The sequence below is a fragment of the Ornithorhynchus anatinus genome, chromosome 10 (assembly GCF_004115215.2).
Source record: "Ornithorhynchus anatinus isolate Pmale09 chromosome 10, mOrnAna1.pri.v4, whole genome shotgun sequence".
Taxonomy (NCBI): Eukaryota; Metazoa; Chordata; class Mammalia; order Monotremata; family Ornithorhynchidae; genus Ornithorhynchus; species Ornithorhynchus anatinus.
Window position 1 is genome coordinate 4,543 of NC_041737.1, and position 7,456 is coordinate 11,998.

General features: G+C 54.1%; 1 long non-coding RNA gene across 1 annotated transcript; it reads left to right on the forward strand.

The window, feature by feature from the left end:
- Window positions 1-4,868: 4,868 nt before the first annotated feature.
- LOC120638637 lies at window positions 4,869-5,721 on the forward strand. Its single transcript, XR_005660400.1, has 2 exons — window positions 4,869-4,911; window positions 5,356-5,721. It is a non-coding gene; the product is annotated as an uncharacterized LOC120638637 (long non-coding RNA).
- Window positions 5,722-7,456: the final 1,735 nt, after the last annotated feature.

The window sequence follows — 7,456 nt, forward strand, 5'->3', positions numbered from 1 at the left end:
TGGGGATTAAGACTGAGAGCCCCATGGAGAGGGGGACTGCCCAACCCAATTATCTTTGTAATAATAATAATGATGTTGGTACTTGTAAGTGCTTACTGTCTGCCCAGCACCGTTCTAAGTGCTGGTAGATAGAGGTCATCAGGTGTCTCACGTAAGGCTAACAGTCTTCATCCCCATTTTACAGACGACAGGTAACTGAGGCACGAGAAGTCAAGTGCCCAAGTCACACAGCTGACAGGGCGGAGCCGGATTAGAACCCATGACCTCTGACTCCTAAACCGTGCTCTTTCCACTGAGCCACGCTGCTTCACATCCGTATCCACCCCAGCGCTTAGAACAGTGAGTGGTGCCTAGTAAGTGCTAAACAATATCATCGTTATTATTTAGATGGGATGTGGGAAGGAGGGGGGGGAACGGATGATGAGGGCACATTTCCAGAGATGGGGGTGTTTGGGGCGGCGGTGGAAAGGTGATGCGGCCAGGGGAGTGTGGGCTGCTTTGATGAGTCCTGCAGCTAGGCCAGGCACCTATAATAATAATAGTGTTTAAATCCTTACCCAGTTAGCCAAGCCCAGTTAGTCAAACACTGGCTAAGTGTTGAAGTCAATAAAAGATAATCAGATAGGACAAAGTCCCTGTCCCACACAAAGCGCACTAAGTAGGAAGAAAAGTGTTTAGCTCCATTTTACAGAGGAGGAGACGGGGGCACACGGACTTCTAGACTGTAAGCTCATTGTGGGCAGAGAATGAGTCTGTTATATTGTTATATGATACGCTCCCAAGCGCTTAGTACAGTGCTCTGCACACAGTAAACACACATTAATACGATTGATGATTGATTGATTGATTTTCTTGTCAGAGGTCACACAGCAGGTCAGCGGCAGCACCCAATTCCCCCTCTTCCCAGGCCGGTGCTTTCCCACGGCCCCGCTGCTCCTCACACACACTGACAAAAGCTCCATCTCATTTGGAAGTTGTGCGCTTCTCCAGGACCATAGTTTCTGGGCCAGTCTTGCAAACGGTAAGTCGTGAGGCCTCAAAGCTTCTCAGGCTCGATGTAATAATAATTAATAATTACGTATTGTTAAGCACTTACTATGTGCCAGGCAGAGTACTAAGGGCTGGGGTGGTACAAATAAATGGGGTTGACACAGTCCATGTCCCACAGGGGCTCATGGTTTCCCCTGCCACTTTACAGATGATTGAAGTGACTTGGCCAGCCAGTGAGGGAGAGTCGGTCCGGGAGTCCAGGAGCCGCAGGGCTCCATCTCCCATGTGCTGCGCGGTTGCCAGGGAGAGGCCGTTTGTTGTAGCGACAGCAAGCACTGAAGAATGTGAATGCCACCGAGCTGCCAACCCGAGTTGAAATGTGCTGTTCTGAGGTCTGCCCGGCACCATTTGACCCGCAGGGAGGAAGCCCCACTCTGGCTGACCCCCTCCTAGCCTGCTCCCTGTCCCGGCGGGGGGTGAGGGGCTCGGAACTTTGACTCCGGCTGGGCCGGGTGGGAGTGGACCTGCCGAAGGTGTGTGTTGCTGGACTGCCTACCCGACGGTGCTGGCAACGTGGGAATCAGCAGCGATTCAGAGAATAGTGGGGCGGTGAGGCAGGTGCCCAGCTCCAGGCGCTGGGATCCTGGACTTTGCTGTCGGGAGGCCTGGAGCTGCCCACGACACGGATGGCATTATTACCGACCACTATCTTCGACCGTGAGTAGCCGAGGCAGGGCTGGGGCCCGAGGGGGCACCACGACAACTAAACCTACTTACTCTGAAAGATTGTCATGATCATCATGATGATGAGAAGCAGCGTGGTCTAGTGGATAGAGCACGGGCCCGAGAGTCAGAAAAACCTGGTTCTCATCCCGGCTCTGCCACTTGTCTGCTGGGTGACCTTGGCAAGTCACTTAACTTTTCTGTGCCTCAGTTACCTCACCTCCTTAATGGGCATTAAGACTGTGAGCCCCTGTGGGACATGGACTGTGTCCAACTTGATTAGCTCGTATCTACCCTGGCAGTTTACAGTGCCTGGCTCATGAGCAGAGGTTGGGGCGGGCGAGGGAGCAGAGAGGAGGAGCACCTGGAAGCAGGCAGCAGAGTCCTGTCCTGTCCTTATCCATCTCTGGGCGGCCCCCATTTCCCTCCTCGGGCCAGATCGCTTTTCTCGGGAGGGTCTCGGATCAATTCTCTCCCAAAGAGAGCTCCTCTGCCATTGCCTTCTCTGCTCCAACTTCCCAGAGACCTCCCGGCTCCCCCCACTTCACCTGGACCTGGAGGTCTGGTTCTTTTCCCCACCTCCCATCCCTCCATCAGAGAGGAGAGCTGCAGCCGAATCAGGCAACCAGGTCAAGTCGGCCAACCTCCTGACCTCCTCACTGCCAGACAGATACAGTTTCCTATGGGAAACTATTCTCTTTAGTGCAATTGAGAAGACGAGGAAGGGAGGATGGAGGAAGGGAGCCTCCCGGAATTATAGCAAAGGTGAGGATGGAGCTTCTGTTCTGAACCTATAAATGGGCCTTGGTTCTGACACTTTAAAGCTGAAGGCAAGAGAGTTGCTGGTACTCTGGATCAATATCCTGAACCGCCAATTCAAGCAGGACAATTTTGTGAGTGGAGCAAGACACCCTGCCATCAGTAGGATTTGAGTTTGGATGGTTTTTCATTAGTAGTGTCGGTTTGCTTGGAGATATCCACGCCCTCTTGCCCAGTCCCTCAGGAACCAATAGCTTGCCTTGTGAGATGGTTGGCTAAGGGTAGGGGTGTGTGGAACTGCGCAGTGTGTGCATTATGTGACCATAGACCAGTGTGTCCCTCACTGCCTTCTGAGTAGCACGCCTGCTTTGCCCTCCTCTGTACTGTTCACTGTTGTTAAGTAAGAATTTACTATGTTCCAGTGGCAATTGAGGGCTGAAAACTTCCCAACAGGAGCTGGACTTTCTGGGAGTGGTTGATGTGAGAGGGGCTGGGGAAATGACCAGCTACTCTCGGGAGAAGCGTGGAGAAGGAGAAGGAGGGGTAGAAGGAAAAGGTTGGCACTGGATGATGATATCATCCCTATTCTTCTCCTTCTGTGTCACGTGGCACATAGGCACTTAGTTCCTCCACCCCACCCCCAGCCCTACAGCACTTATGTCCACATCTTTATACGCTGCTGCTTCCTCTGTCGATAACTTATTTTAATATCTGTCTCCCCTACTAGAATTTGAACTCCTTGTGAGCAAGGGTCCTGTCTACCAACTCTATTGGTTTCTACTCTCTCAGGTGCTTAGTAATAATAATAATGCTGATGATGTTTATTACGTGCTTACTATGTGCCAAACACTGCTGTAAGCGTTGGGTAGATACAAGGAATCAGGTTGTCCGACATGAGGCTCACAATCCTAATCCCCATTTTACAGATGAGGCAAGTGAGTCATAGTGAAGTGACTTGCCCAAAGTCACACAGCTGACAAGTGGCAGAGCCAGGATTGGAACCCATGACCTCTGACTCTGACTCCAGGCTCTTTCCACTAAGTCACGCTGCTTCTCAATGCAGTACAGTGCAGTTCTTTTAGGACAGTGCTCTGTTACAGCTTTCAGTTACTTACTGTTGATTGATGGATTGATTGATTGAGAGGGAGAAAGAGATGGGAAAGATGTGGAGAGAGTTCTAGGGGGCCTTTGTTCCTCCTAAATGATTTTCATGAAGAAACTGGATTTAATGTCTCCATTGGCCTGCATATACACATCACCAGCTGATGGATGGACTGGACTGCCAGCAGCAGGAAGCCCAGCCAGTGACCGGGACGGTTTTGTCCCCTGGCGACGTAGGGGCAGGAAGCGGGTGGTCAGTTTCCAAGTGAGGCCCACGTGGTTTCCGTGCGTTCCGGTCCCACCGGTCGCAGGATGCAAGGTTGGGATGGTGGCGGAGGAGAAGTCCGGCCAGGGCTCGGAGCCCAGACGATGGCCTGGGGATTCTGGGGGGGGGCGGGAGGGAGGCATCGGGCCCCCAAGTCTCCCCAGCCAGCGTGAAGGGGAGAGCAAAGAATCCACCCCCCCCTCTCTAATCCGTTCTGGCCATCACCTGGCCCCGGGCTCCCTCCCCCCCGGACCCTTCCTGGGACACCCAGTCTGTGTCATGAGCGAGTCAGTTCCCCAAGGGTTATGGCTCTGCAGGAGAGAAGGAGCTGCCCCCACTGTCCCCGCTGCTCCCGTGTCCTGGGCCCTGATGGCTCTCCACCTCCAATCCAAGCTGCCTCACCCACAGTTTTCTAGCCGTGGGGGGAGCCCCGCACCCTTTGGGAGGGAGCTGTGTCAATCTCTTTTCCCTCTGGGCCTCAGCCCCCAGCTGCAGGGTAGAGAAAGCGAGTAACAGTCTGCAGAAAGACAGGACAGGGTGAGTTGGAGTAAAGCAAATCTGAATTTATCCTGCTTCCAGGCCTCTTTGGATTGAGCCAGCCAGGCCCCGAGAGCCCCTGAGACCCCATGAGACCCTGAACCTGCACCACGGCCAGCACCGCCGTGCAGCCTCTGCTCTGGGCCTCAGGGGTCCCAGGACTGGTGCTATCTGGGAGCTGCAAATGGAGAGAGGGTCGGTCTAGGGAGCGCCCTCAGATGTGCTGAGCTTATCAGAGCCCTTCCCATGACTCAAGCCCAACTGCCCCCTGGCCGAGGCCGAGGCGTCGCTCGAAATCTGAACCCGTGTCGACGAGCGACTGTCACACGTGCAGAACCCGTCTTCCTGGGGCCTCTGGCCAGCTGAGAGTAGCCACTTTGTCTCTGGGGTTCAGGGGGCTTTGAGGTACCAGAGAAGCCCAGAGTTCAATGGCCTTCTGACGGTTTGGCTTCCACAGCTGGAGTCTGGCCAACTGTCCACATCCTCCCACAGTCCAAGACCAAGATCCTGCCCGAAACTGGTTCCAGCTTCCCCAGGTATGGAGAACCCCGGGCCTGCCCCGGCCCTTTGGGAAGGGGAGGAATCTGGGCCACCCCTGGCAGCGGCTGGTCAGGGGAGGGCAAGGGGGCTGGGAGGGGGGTGGGGTTTGGCGAGGTGCCAGCAGAGACTTGATGGCCCAGATGGAAAAGGGGTGCTCGGGCTGAGCCTGGGCTGGGTCCACAGGGAAACAGGGAGCCTCTGGAGGCTCTGAGTCAGTGGAAACCCTCTGAGGGGCGAGGGCAGGATGATCTTGTGGCCAGATGGACCTGAGCACGGACTGCTGGTCCTTGGGAGGTCAGCGTGAAGCCCGAGGCTGGATGGAGAGTCGGACGCCGTGGCCACATCTGGCTGGGTGGAGAGCAGAGCAGCAGCCCTCCGAGGCAAAGCTGAGGCAGATGGCGTCTTGATGACCTGCCCCATGGCGCTCTCTTCCTTTCCAGATTCCCCCGCGATGGCCCCAGAATTGTCCAGGGACACCAGGACCAGGTGAGAGGGCCTGGTGCAGGGGCCAGAGCACTCGGGAGCGGGAGCGCCAGGCCCAGAGACCCGGGAGCGTGCAACCACAGCTGCTTGATTCGATTCTGGGCTCTGACTCTGGGCCACCGGATCCGATTCCAGGCACCTCCGCCAGCTTCCTGTGGGACTTGGCCCATCTCCCCTGGGTCGTCTGTATCCACCCTAACTTTATGGGGAGTTGAACCCCTAACCTCCACTTCACCATGCACTTTCTCCCAAGACAGGGGGCCCAGCTCAGGATGTGTTAGGGCCCAACGGGGCAGAGGTGTCTGATAAATTGACTGACTTTTTTTAGTGCTTAGCACAGTTCTCTGCATATAGTAAGTGCTCAGTAAATAGGATCGATCGATCAATTGGTTGATTGAAACATCCTGCCTGGAAGCTTTGGTGAGTGTGTTTTTTTCCCTTCTAGCTGAGTGCAGGGTGCTGCGGCTGCTGCCCCTGCTTCCTGGCGGAGCCCCCCCCCCCCCCCCCCCGTGCCAGAGTGGAGAGTGCCTGGGGGTTGAGGCAGGGAGAATTTGCCCAAAGGGAAGAAAGAGGGCAAAGAGGAGCTCTGACACTTGAGATTCGGGGCCTAGGCTTCTGATGGCCCTTGTAGATGCAGTGCACAAAGCTGCATGGGACATCATCTGCGTGACTCTAGGCACGGAGGGTATTGTGATGATGTCATCCGTGCCATTTTGCAGAAGTTGACCGGCTTTGGGCGATCCTAGAGTGTTTCTCCCGAGGTATCCCTGAACAGCCAATGACTCCAGAACCGGAGTCTTCCCTCCCGCGTCCATATCAACTCTGCCACCGCATCCAAGCCGTGAAACCAAGAAGCCGGACCCAAAATGGATGACGGAGGCTGCCGGAACCGTGGTGGAGTGGGGAGGCTGAGGGCTGGAAATGAAAGCAGCCTCCATAAAAATGGTCCAGGATGAATCCTTAGCAGCCGGGGCATAGGCCACCTGAAAAGTGGGGACTGTGACCCCCCTGATTGCTCTGTATCTGCCTCAGTGCTTAGACCACTGCTTGATGCAGAGTAAGCACCTAACAAATACCCTTTTTTTTAAAAAAAGGGACTGTCTGTTGAGCCTGTTTTGAAGAGTACCCTAGTTGAGCCCCAACCAATAGTCAATCAAGGAATCAGTAGTGTGTGTGCAGACCACCACATGAGTGCAGGTCACTATGCTAAACTCTCGGCAGCAGGACCACAGAGTGTGAGTAGACATAATCTGGGGAAGCAGCATGGTGTAGTGGATAGAGCCCGGGCCTGGGAGTCAGAAGGTCATGGTTCTAATACTCGCTCCTCCATTTGTCTGCTCTGTGACCCTGGGCAAGTCACTTAACTTCGCCGTGCCTCCATTAACTCATCTGTAAAATCTAGAGTAAGACTGTGAGCCCCATGCCTGAATGAATGAAACAGACCCTGAAATAAAGTTCAGGTAAGAGGAAGTGATAGAGTGTGTAAAGAGATTCATTCAGTTGTATTCATTGAGGTGAGGTAGGAGGGGGCAAGGTCTTCTAGGCTGTAAGCCCGGTGTGGATGGGGATTGTCTCTCTTTATTGCTGAATTGTACTTTCTAAGTGCTTAGTACAGTGCTCTGTGCACAGTAAGCGTTCAATAAATATGATTGAATGAATGAATGGATGATAGAGTACTTTAAAGCAATGATGAGGAGTTTTTGTTTGATGTGGAGGTGACTGGGCAACCACTTGAATATTTTGAGGAGTGGGGCGGCATGCCCTGAACCTTTTTGTAGAAAAATGATCTGGGCAGCAGAGTGAAGTATGGACTGGAGCGGGGAGAAGCAGGAGGCTGGAGGTCAGCAAGGAGACTGATGCAGTAATCCAGGTGTGATAGGATGAATGACTGAATTTAACGTGGTAGCGGTTGAGATAGTAGAGATGCCAACATAATGCTACGGGGTGGGTCCGGGGGTTGGACTCCACTGCTTAGGTGGCCCAGAAGCCAGCGAGTCAATGGGACTCGACACAAACAGCCCAGTGACTTTCAAACTAGACATTCTCAGGGGAGGGGGG